Genomic DNA, 12,475 nt, shown 5'->3' with positions numbered 1-12,475 from the left:
TGGCACTGGGGTGGTGGCAGCAGCCTTCTGGGTAATTGTTACAATAGAGGAAGAGGAGATATGGAAGGGGGAGATAGGCAGACAGAGACAGATGCAGGCAGAAGTTGCAGGTTCATTCCATCCCTTTTCTTTTGCTTTTTTATGCAAAGACGCTCCGTTTCCTCCACCTCCGCCTCAAACTCTCTTGAAATTTAGATTGTACATGAATAGTATAATAACATTATTATCATTACCATTATTATTAGTAGTAATTTTATTCTCTTGACTTAATGATCCTCCAGGGACCAACCACGGGACTTAATGGTGTTTTGAGTTACAGTGGTACCTCGGGTTACATACACTTCAGGTTACATACGCTTCAGGTTACAGACTCCGCTAACCCAGAAATAGTACCTTGGGTTAAGAACTTTACTTCAGGATGGGAACAGAAACCGTGCTCCTGCTGTGCAGCGGCAGCAGGAGGCCCCATTAGCTAAAGTGGTACCTTAGGTTAAGTACAGTTTCAGGTTAAGAACGGACCTCCAGAACAAATTAAGTAGCTAACCCGAGGTACCACTGTATTCGTGTTTAGATGTACTTTGCTCTGGGTGCTATTGAGAGGAAAGATAGTCAAGATATGTAACCAACAAATAAATATATTAATGGCCTTACAGCAGGGGAGGGGGTTGGTGCAGTTGGATGCTGATGTGCATTGCTTCATTTCCTTCAACATGTGGTAAGCTGCTCCACCTGAATTTGAGGCATTCTGTTGCCCCCCCCCCCCAGTCCTACCCTGATGACACCTGCCAACATTGAATATCAAAGGTACAGGTTTCCTATGAAAAAGCTAACTGATTCAGAATCTGGAGGATAGAAAGAATGTATTTTCTGAAAATACCAAAATGATCTTCTCAGTTTTCTGGAAATTGAATAAAATGAGGCGAGAAGGGTGTGTGTGTGGGGGGGGGGGAGATCCCGTTCAAACATTTGTATTTCAAGAAATATTGTCAATATGTTCCAATGATATATCCTTGAGGCAGAGGCACAAAGACTCTGCCGGGCTTTAAGGAGATTTGGATTAATACACTAATCATTAATTAATGGTAATGTACATCTGCATGTGTGGGATAGGGCTCTATCTGTTTCCTCAGCCACCACACGTTCTGCCAAAAGCGAAACGCTGAATTCCACATCCAACAATCTGCCGCTCCCTCTCCTCCACCACTTAGCAGATCTCTAAACTGGGAGGAAACCATATTACTGCAAGATGGAGTGAAATTGTGAAGCAGAGGGAGGGGAAAATAAAATAAAGCAAATTTAGCATTTCAAAAGGGTTTATTACTCTTGCTTGTGAGCTGTAACTGCATAATATGAGCCCGTGGGGTGGGGGATGTACATATCTTGAAAATGCATCAGGACTATGTAGCAACCTGTAATTGTAACACAATGATTTGATTACATTGTGTTTATTCAATTACTTCAGTTTGCTCTTAGACACCCACTCCAGAAAACTGACAAGAAGCAATATATCATTAAAGAAGTGTAAGCCATACCACTGTTAGTTAATAGTTCTCCAGCATTCCAATTATTATATTTTGCCTTGTTGGGGTATATATCATCTCTCTCTTAAAATGCCTGCATTTATTTTTTTTCTGGTGGGTTGAAAGAAACTGAACTCAGCTCCTCATGAAAATGTGATTTTTTTCAGTAACCCAAACAATGCTAAGCAAAGAAAACTCTCCCGCGACTTTCCACAAGCACCAGTTCATGCCCAGAGATTACGCCAACTCCCAACTGTTTATGTGGGAGTAGCATCTTCTACTGGTTTGGCCATCTCCATTTGCTGGTGGTGGTGAGCTTCCCTGCCCACTCCGTGTCCCCCAGAGACAGTACTTTTGTCTTGTTGGGATTCAAACTCAATCTGTTAGCTGCCATCCATTCTCCAACCAACTCCAGACACCTTTCACCAGCTCTGCTTTTCACAACTGATGTGTTTTCCCTTCCTGGAATGTGTTCTTGACCTCTGATGATGCCTTTTGCTCCTCAGAATGGAGGATAGCTGCTGTACAAAGGCAACATTTGCATTCATTGTTCACAGACTCTCCAAGGGCCCCTACTTTCCAGGGACAGTCTCAGATTTATAGAAGCCCCCCTGGTTTCTGATTTGATCCCGGAATGTCCACTTTTACTTAGGATGTCCCTGATTCTATCGGAGAAATGTTGGAGGGTATGGAGTTATGCGAGATAAAAGGGAGCGGGTGGCGCTGTGGTCTAAACCATGGAGACTCTTGGGCTTGCTGATCAGAAGGTCGACAGTTCGAATCCCCGCAATGGGGTGAGCTGCCATTGCTCTGTTCTAGCTTCTGTCAACCTAGCAGTTCAAAGCATTCCAGTGCAAGTAGATAAATAGGTACCGCTGCGGCGGAAGGTAAACAGCGTTTCTGTGCGCTCTGGTTTCTGTCATGGTGTTCCATTGCACCAGAAGTGGTTTAGTCATGCTGGCCACATGACCCAGAAAGCTGCCTGTGGACAAACACTGGCTCCCTTGGGCTGAAAGCAAGATGAGCGCTGCAACCCCATAGTCATCTTTGACTGGATTTAACTGTCCAGGGGTCCTTTTTAAGTGATATAAGTAACTATACAAACTTTAAAAGACATCTGAAGGCAGCCCTGTATAATGTTTTATTGTGTTTTTATATGTGCTGAAAGCCACCCAGAGTGGCTGGGGCAACCCAGTTAGATGAGTGGGGTATAGAACAGATGATGATGATGATGATGATAGAATAGGACTTCCCTATTTTCATTGGAGAAATGTTGGAGGGTATGTATTCTCCACATTTTTGCCCCTTCCTCAGTGCTACCCAGGGGGACCTTATCAAGCCATAGAAGCCATTCCCACAACACCAGCACAACAGGTGCCTGTGAGCCTCTGGCACATCACTTGGGATGGGTGCCCAGCTGGAAAAGCCTGCTGCTAGCTAGGCTTGAGCGAGGCTGTATTGCTGGTGCTATCCTGAATGTCACAAACCCTTCCCACAGATTGTGCAGCTTCTATGTGCCTTTATGAGGTTGCGAGGGGAGGGGAGTCCTTAGTGGTCTCATTATTTCAACGGCTTGGGGAGGCATCCGATAATATACTGCATGCGTGTGTATATTTCCAAACACACAGGGATCGTAGAGGTGTCCATCCATTCAATCCACTTCCCCTCAGCGGCAGTATAATTGCCTAACTATTGGTCTGCATGTCAGTGGCAATAAGGATTGGAGGTTGGTTTGAACTATAAGGTCAGGAACAGCTCCAGCCTTCACAGATGTTAAAATTAAAGACCTGTTCTGCAAAGACCGTCTGAAATTGTAGCTGATGGGATCTTTCGCTAGCTATGAATGTTTGAGAAGCTATCAGTCATGAGGCAGAGTAAGTGAATTCTGGATGGATGTGATTTCTACCGGGCATTGTTAGATCATCTACGACAGGGAACGACACACAAGTTGTGTGTGTGTGTGTGTGTGTGTGTGTGTAGGGTTTAGGAATGAATTCCACCAGCTGTTTGTTTATTCCGATGACTCACAGCATGACTCCCTTTTCTTATTGTATCTGGCAGTGAGGAAATGGAGAATGAAGTGAGGTGGATTTATTCAAATGTATTAAAATGAAAAACAATCTTGAAGGGAAAGAAATATGTGAAGCAATGTGCATTAAGCTGCTTTAAAGCGAGAGCGGTTCATGCTATCTCTTCTCCCAGGTATTTGGCGGATTATGACAACGGTGGTTCTGCCGTCTGTTGAGGGTGTGTTTTTACTGCTGAAGTTTTTGCGGCTGTTTTGTTTGGCTTGTTTTACAGGCGAATGTATGGCTTTTATTGTATTGCATTGTCCCTTTTCTAATTTTATGCCGTCCTCTATGCTTTTAAAATGTGCAAGTTGCTTGGATGCTTGCAACGTCTCTTGTGACAAGTAAATTGTAACAACAACAACAACAACAACAACATTGATTACTACTACTACTACTGCTGCTGCTGCTGCTACTACTATTAAATAGGCCTGCGTTTTCTTTTAAAAACAAAAAAAGCCATCACTGTATTAATAGTATGAAATTGGCTCTATGACACTTAGTACTGTATCCCTGGTGTCACAGGACTGCCCTTATTTGCTATTTATTTATTTAGGCATTTTGAGGCTGTGTTTCAAGGCTACCCTCTTCCAGAGTTAGGTTACTGCATATCCAAGGATAACATTTCAGTTTGCAATATAATGGGACTGCAAACCATAAAATCAAAATGGAAAAATATTATGACAATATTATGACAGTAGCAGGAAATATGTGTATGTGTGAGACTTCCGGGTTGGTGCGATCTGGAAATGGCGGATTCCCTCCGAGCTGCGGAGGGAATCGGCTCAACCGAGGACGGGTCTTGCCGCGCCGGCGACGCGGGGACCCTTAAAAACCGCAGGCGCTGAAGCCTGCGGACTGAAGACTCGGCGGGTGCCTTAAGCGCCCCCCGATCCACGAAGAGCCTTTTTAAAGGCTGCGGAGAGGATACGGAGGGCGGCGTGGCACTGAGAGTCGATCGCTACCTCGGCGGAGCGAAGCCGCGAGCCATGACTGGAGAGCGCTGACTTCCTTCCTTGAAATTTGGACTGAAAACAACAACCCGTGAGTAAGACGGAATTGGACTTTAAGAATATTATCCCGTGAATTTGAGACGACCGGGGGGTGTGCTAAAAGGAAGTCCGCACCCCCCCTTCTTGCAGACGATCTAAAGCAACGATATAAGAGCTAAGCTGGAGTGCCTACCCTTTGTGGGGTGAGTTGAAAAAGACATTAACTTCCAAGATTTGGTAAAGAAATTTTGAACTGGAGAGTGGAGTGTTGGAAGCTTTCTTTTTGTTGTAAACAACCCCCCCCCTCCCGGGCCCGGGAGCGTCCTGCTTTTGAGCTTGTGGAAGAGGTGCGGAGTTTGACAGCTGTCAAAGCTGTCAAACGGACAGTTCAAGTGGAAAAATCGTTATTTAAGATCCCTCTGGACTAAAATGAGTTACAATTGAGTTAAAATTGTTGGAAACAAAGTAATAATAACAAGTTGGAGGATTGTTGGAGAAAGATTACCAAGTAACCAGATTCCCTCTAGGGGGAAGTCTGTGAAATTACAATGGCTGTGGATGGAAAGTTACTAGTGGAAATCGAAAGAATGTTTCATCTGGTGGGAGTCTTGCAAGAGCAGAGTCTGGCTATGAATAAACAACTTATGACCTTGACTTCTGGAACAAGCAGCTCTGCTGAATGTATTGAGGACCTGGATGAGAAAGAATCCACAGCTGAATTCGAAATGATATCTAAAGAAGTGGAAGAGACTAAACAAGAAAAAGAGAAAGCAAAGTTGGGAAGCACCAACCAGAAGCTGGCATCTGTGGAATATAAACAAGGAGACCTTTGGATTACATTCACCACAAACCTGCGAAAGATGCAGAAGATGAAGGAGGAGGCCCCGGGAGCTTATGGAATACAGGAACTTAAAATAAAGAAATATGATGGGGGCCTCCACTTTGACTTTGACTCTGAAGAGGCAGACTTTGTGGAAATTTTCCAGCAGCTGCTTCCAAATGTACTTGTGGGAAGAGAATATGGTTGGATGGTGACAGAATTTTTTCGAGATTCCATGACCGACATAAAGGATTACCAACAAGACCGGCGGAGAGGGACTGAAAGAGACTTGAAAGCCTCGGACGTGAGGAACCCAGGCTAAGAACTGATACTTTGGACATGTATTAGGAAGGGACGAAAACCAGGGATGGGAGGGAGGGAAAAATAGAATTGTAAAAACACTCAAGACTTTTGGGTTTAGTTAATATGATTTTTATTTAAGACAAATTGGGAAATCAATGGAAGAGAACTGGAGTCCAACTTAGGAAAAATTTATTTTTCTTTATAGAAGAGGTAACTTTAAGATGACTAAGAAGAGAAATACCAATTTGCTGACACAATTCTGGGAATTGGGATGCATGAAGGGGGGTGGGGGGAAGTCAGGGAATAAGGTTAGGAAAGTAAGATTTTCTGAAATTGTACATGTTTTTGTCTTTTGTCTTTTTTGTGTGTATATGTCTCTATAAAAGGTGAAAAAACAATAAAAATTTCTATATATAAAAGGAAATATGTGTATGTGTTTCATATTCAGCAAAGAACAAAAATTAAAAGCATTGTTTATTGCTATGATGTTTCTATGCTGCTTTCTATGCTGAGATGGTTTTATCCTGATCTTATGCTGTGTTTTGTTGGTTTATGTTACTTTTATGTAGGTTGGATTGACACTGGCTGCATTTGCACTATACATTCAAAACAAAATCTCAGAATCTTGGGAATTGTAGTTTGCTCCTAATTAAACTACAGGTCCCGTGATTCTCTCTCTCTCTGTGTGTGTGTGTGTGTGTGTGTGTGTTATGGTGGAGGAGGAGATGTGCTTAACAGTCTGCTTTGTACACAGTCACTGATGTACAGTGGTACCTCAGGTTACAAACGCTTCAGGTTACAGACTCCGCTAACCTCTATAGTACCTTGGGTTAAGAACTTTGCTTCAGGATGAGAACAGAAATTGCGCAGCGGCAACAGGAGGCCACATTAGCTAAAGTGGTAGCTCAGGTTAAGAACAGTTTCAGGATAAGAACGGACCTCCAGAATGAATTAACTTCTTAACCCGAGGTACCACTGTACTCTTTAACACATGTTCTGCTATTTATTTTTTTGTTGTGTTCTGTGGATTGTATCCAACTAAGGACTTATCCACATTTACCTTTCCTCTGCTCTTCCCAAGCACTGTCTATGCTATAAAGTTCTGTGTCCAAATGCCCCCACCCTTTTGCACTCTTTAACACTTAATCAGAGCAAATGGCAATTGCAAAAAAAACAAAAACAAAACCCTGAACTGATGTTTGTTCCAACTGAACATTAAAGAGCAGGTTTTTGCAGGGAAAGCTCCAGGGCAGGGGGTAGTGGGGAACTACACTCGGACCCAGAGCTTTTAAGCATAGACCTGTGCTTGGAAAGTGCAGATAGTGTGGATAACCTCTAAGTCATACGCAGAGACAGAGTAGACCCACTGAAGTCAATATATGGTGGTACCTCGGGTTAAGAACTTAATTCGTTCTGGCGGTCCGTTCTTAACCTGAAACTGTTCTTAACCTGAGACACCACTTTAGCTAATGGGGCCTCCTGCTGCCGCTGCACTGCCACCGCCCAATTTCTGTTCTCATCCTGAAGCAAAGTTCTTAACCCAAGGTACTATTTCTGGGTTAGCAGAGTCTGTAACCTGAAGCGTCTGTAACTTGAGGTACCACTGTACTTAAATAACGGAAGTCATAGAATCATGGAATTTTATAATCTTAGAGTTGGAAGGGACCCCAAGGGTCATCTAGTCCAACCCCCTGCAATGTAGGAATCTCAGCTAAGGCATCCATGACAGTTGGCCATCCAACCTCTGCTTAAAAACCTCCAAGGAAGGAGAGTCCACCACCTCTCATGGGAGTCTGTTCCACAGCTGAACAGTTCTTACTGTCCTAAGGTTTTTCTGAATGTTTAGTCGGAATCTCCTTTCTTGCAACTTGAAGCCATTGGTTTGAGTCCTACCATCCAGAGCAGGAGAAAACAAGCATGCTCCCTCCTTCATGTGGCAGCCCTTGAAGTATTTGAAGATGGCTATCATGTCTCCTCTCAGTCTCCTCTTTTTCAGGCTAAACATACCCAGCTTCTTGAAGCACTCCTCATAAGGCTTAGTTTTAGTGGGTTTGCACTAAGTAACACTTCATTGGAAACAACCATATGATTTTATAATATCCCAGAGGACTTTTTATTGACGGGTGGCATGGAAATTTTGTCAATAATCAAAATAAAATAAAATGCTCTTCTGATGTCCACAGTCCATAGAGGAATAGTGCATAAAGCATTAGCATCCAACCACCTTTGAGCTTCTCATCTCAGGAGGATACTGACAGATTTTTAAATTGAAGGCAGTCATTTGGTGCAGAGTTAGTTCACACAGGACAGCATGATCTCTTCCACATAGCATCATAGAAGTGTGGAATTGGGTTGTTTTCTTCCACCGTGCCCTGGGTCAATGCTAACTTTACTGATCATATGAAGGCACCATAACTGGTCCTAAATTTCCCATGAAAGGTGCTGAAATCACTCAAATTGGAGAGGTTGTATCAACACCACCACCAAGGCAGCAATGACATAGGAGTATCTATTAGAATTCCTGCTCCATGATTGCAGTCATGGGATTGTTGTCTTTCACATGACAGTGTATGTTTTGACTCCACAGAGTGGGAAGTGACGAAGACAGGATGTTTGTGTTACTGTGTTCTGTGAAGGGGGACTATTGTCCTTTGTTCTTTTTCTCTTTGCTGTCTGATGCTAGAGAGAGAGGGAGCCATGTTGCAGTGCTCCGTGTGTGTTTATATGTAAATAAAGTAGATTAGCCAAAATGCTGAGTTGCTGAGGTCTGTTACGCATGATGTGCAAACTCTGCAAAGAGTTCCATTTATCTGGCAGTGCTATGCACACCTACCTTGTGGAATAAGAGGACAGTGATTCCCATCCCATATTCTCTGCCGAGTTGGCATTGGTCGCTGTGCTGTTCGGGCAGAAGAAAGCTTTTGAAGCTCCCGAATGATCGGCCAGAGGGAAAGAACATGCTAGTAGGGCATGTGTCTCTGCCAGGGTCCTACTCGATTGTAGGCTGAACTCCTGACAGTATCATAAGTGAACTGAGTTTCAGCATTTCAAAATAAAACAGTTAGATTTAGGAGAGATGCAGGTAGATGCAGAAGAGCCACTGCCAGGAAAGCTAAATGGAACAATGGTTTGGACTCTTCCTATGCTCCTATGACATATGCATTTAGTTACTCAGTTCTGATGCTTGTTCTCTGTGGCCTTTGGGATTTTTGCCAAGTAGTTAATATTTTGTTTTCTGCAGCTAGATGGTTGTTTTACTTGTTTCTACCCACTGCTGCATTTTGCATGTTGGTTACATTTGTGTTTTAAGTGGATTTTAATTGTATTTGTTAATTGGGAGTTTATCATTGTATTTTAATGTTTTATTATGTAAGCCATTCTGGGGTTTCTTTGAAGAGGGGTAAGGTAAAGGTACCCCTGCCAGTACGGGCCAGTCGTGTCTGACTCTAGGGTTGTGCGCCCATCTCACTTAAGAGGCCGGGGGCCAGCGCTGTCCGGAGACACTTCCGGGTCATGTGGCCAGCGTGATGAAGCTGCTCTGGCGAGCCAGCACCAGCTCAGCACACGGAAACGCCATTTACCTTCCCGCTATAAAGCTTTTGAACTGCTAGGTGGGCAGGAGCTGGGACCAAAAGATGGGAGCTCACCCCGCCACGGGGATTCGAACTGCCGACCATGCGATCAGCAAGCCCTAGGCACTGAGGTTTTACCAGTCAGATGAAATAATAAAAAAGCGCAAATGACTCATTCAGCTGCTTATAGAACTAGGTGGCCGCAGGCTGGTTTTTCTGTATCAATGGGCAGTTATAGGTTCCATTTATCTGGCAGTGCTATGCACACCTACCTTGTGGAATAAGAGGGTAGAGATTCCCATCCCATCCCATATTCTTTGCATCTAGCACTGTTTTCATTCTGCTGCAGTTCAGCTTCTGAAAAAAAAACTATGTTAGTCATCCCACTGTCCACTGCAGCAGAATTTTACATAGTTAATTGCAGGCCCAAGAACAGTATCCTGAGGTCACCAGGGGTTTCCTGCTTGGCAGGGGGTTGGACTCGATGGCCCTTGTGATCTCTTCCAACTCTATGATTCTATGATTCTATGATTCTATGATTCTATGATTCTATGATTCTATGATTCTATGATTCTATGATAGGTGGAAATGAAGGCAAGACAGTGTCTTGGGATCAAAATGGCCACAACGTTATTGATTACACATGTCAGTATGCTTTGGCATAGGCATTGGGTATGAATTGTGAGTCAACCTGCCTGCTTGCTGGTTGATTAAGCCTCCAGGGTCTATTGTGGATTAAAGGGTCACTCTATGACATGAGTCAATTCCAGGCAATCCTTCTGGGATACCGTTTAGCCCCTGTCTGGGCAATTCCCAGCCCTCCTGCACAGCCATGTGTCGCACTGATGATGCCAGGCAGCTGTGCAGGAAATGAATAATTCACACACACCTACCTTGCCCACAGCCATGCCAGGCTGCATTTGCTGCTGCCTAGCTAAAATGATAAGCAGTCCTTGTGTAGGTAATTACATTATCAATAAGTTAATCCACGCTATTCATATCAGTGGAAATGAAATGTATTACAAGTGGGGGAAAGTAATCAGTTATACATTGTTTGTGGATTGAAAACAACACCAGTGGATACTGATCACATTTGCTGAATTTGTTTGTGTTCTGGATATGGGACAAATAAGCGAATGACAGCAATTTCCATTCCTGTTTTCACTGGAATTCTCCAACATTGCATTCTGGGAGTAAGCTTGAGCAAAGATGGCGAACTTGCTTTTGAGTAAACATGTACAGGATTGTTGTGTAAAGGAGTTAGATTACTGCAAATTAATATTTCTAGTAGAAATACGATAAGAAATTCACTCCCATCGCTAGATATCAACAGTAACTATGCTTACAATGAAAACAGCAATTTTTTTTTTAAAAAAATAAACTCCACCATAACTTTACCCCAGGGAGAGGGGCGGAGGAAGATGTCATATACTGAATAATATGTAGGTTTCACAGCATAGATTAAATATTTATGACAGAATCGGTGCACTAAAAAATATATAAATGTAATGATTACCTTAGTAGAATGGCATAAGTTCTCTGGCACCAGGCATGTTTGATCTGCCTACAGGCAATTTTAATAGTAATTTAAAAGTGCTCAGTACTCATCACTTTATGGCAGGCTTTCATTTCAAGACATTACATAAAATGATATGAAGCTCTTAAATCCCCATCTCAAAATACATTAGTGTTTCCTGCTTAAGTGTTTATCGTGGCAGACCTCTCCGATTTGTAAAATGCGGGAGTCTTGATGAAAACATCTCAGACGCAGACCTTCTCTGTGGAGGGCTAGTTTCCTGTTCAACCTCCGCTACAGAAGAATATATGTCTCAGTTTAATAAATGATTGAATCAGCATTTAATCTTCCTCATGCTCTAGCTAAGTTGCAGTAAGGGTGATGCATGAAGATGATATACCAGATTTGGCATTTTAGCAAAGCTCTGTTGATGAAAACCTGTTTCAGAAGGGAGGATAAGGAAGACTTCAAGCCATTTCTAACGTTTGTTTTGAACGCAGATCATTAGAGTACCAACTATGTCACTGCAAATAGGTTCCCTTTCAAAACTATCCTCCTCTGTTTTACTCACACACCCCAATTATTTATTATTAAATTTTAATTATTAAATTATGGAATTATTTTAAAATATTTTTTCATCTTTCATCTTGTTATTTATTATGACCCTCAATTAAGAGTCTTCAATTACTTGCTTTTGTTTCTAAAGTGGAATGCAGGCAATAAGTATGTTCCATTTCTTGTTCTCCACATCTTAATTTACCTTCAAAGCAATGCTCTCATCTATGTAAGGAGGAGGAGGAAGAGGAGGAGGAGGAAGAAGAAGAGTAACATCTGGACTTCCGGTCGGTGCCAGCGCTTAATGGCGGTCCTAGCTCCGAGCTCCGGAGAAGGACTGCTTCGCAAGTTCGGGTCTTACCCGCTACGGCAAGCGGGGGACCCCTAAAATCCCAGGCGCTGAAGCCTGAGAACAAGGAGACTCGGTGGGCACCTTCGCGCCCCCCGGTACCGTGAAAGAGCCTTTTTAAAGGCTACGGATCGACATCGGGAGTGAGCGCGGTGCTGAGAGTCGCTACCCAGCCTGCGAAGTGAAGCCGCGTCGCCATAAGCGGAGAGCGCCGATTCCTTCCTGAAAAGAAAATTCGGACTGATTCCCCGTGAGTAAGAACTGAAAAATAACCGGGACTCTTTCAATTTTAAAAATTGGGCTAAAAACGGGGGAGATTTAAACAAAGGAAGTCTGCCTCCCCCCGACTGCATGAAAGCGAAAGCAACGGAGCTCTAAACCTGCATCCGTTTAAACCCGTCCTTTGATCAGCTAAACCGGACATTTAAACCTTTGATCTCCCCTCTAGCAAGCAGGGCAGAGGGGAGGTGAATCTGACCAATAACTGCATGATTTATTTGGAAAAAAACCTCTGCTGTCTCATCTGTTTGAAAATACGAAACGGTCTGCCTTTTTAGTACACTGAACTGACTTTTCCCTGTGAAGTGATACTTTGATACAAAGTTTCCACACTGCCTGACTATTGTATATTATAAGAAGAAACAGTATAAATTGGGCAACTGTGGCAATTTGAAGTTATAAGTATTTAGCAACATTGACTTTGACTGTGTTAATCTCCTTTTTTCTTACTTTTTGGACTGTCTCCTTTGTTTTGGTATTTGGAAATTTTGCTCTCGTCC

Source organism: Podarcis bocagei, assembly GCF_964188305.1.
Source record: "Podarcis bocagei genome assembly, chromosome: 17".
NCBI classification, from domain to species: Eukaryota; Metazoa; Chordata; class Lepidosauria; order Squamata; family Lacertidae; genus Podarcis; species Podarcis bocagei.
Note: the sequence above shows the minus strand (reverse complement) of the source record.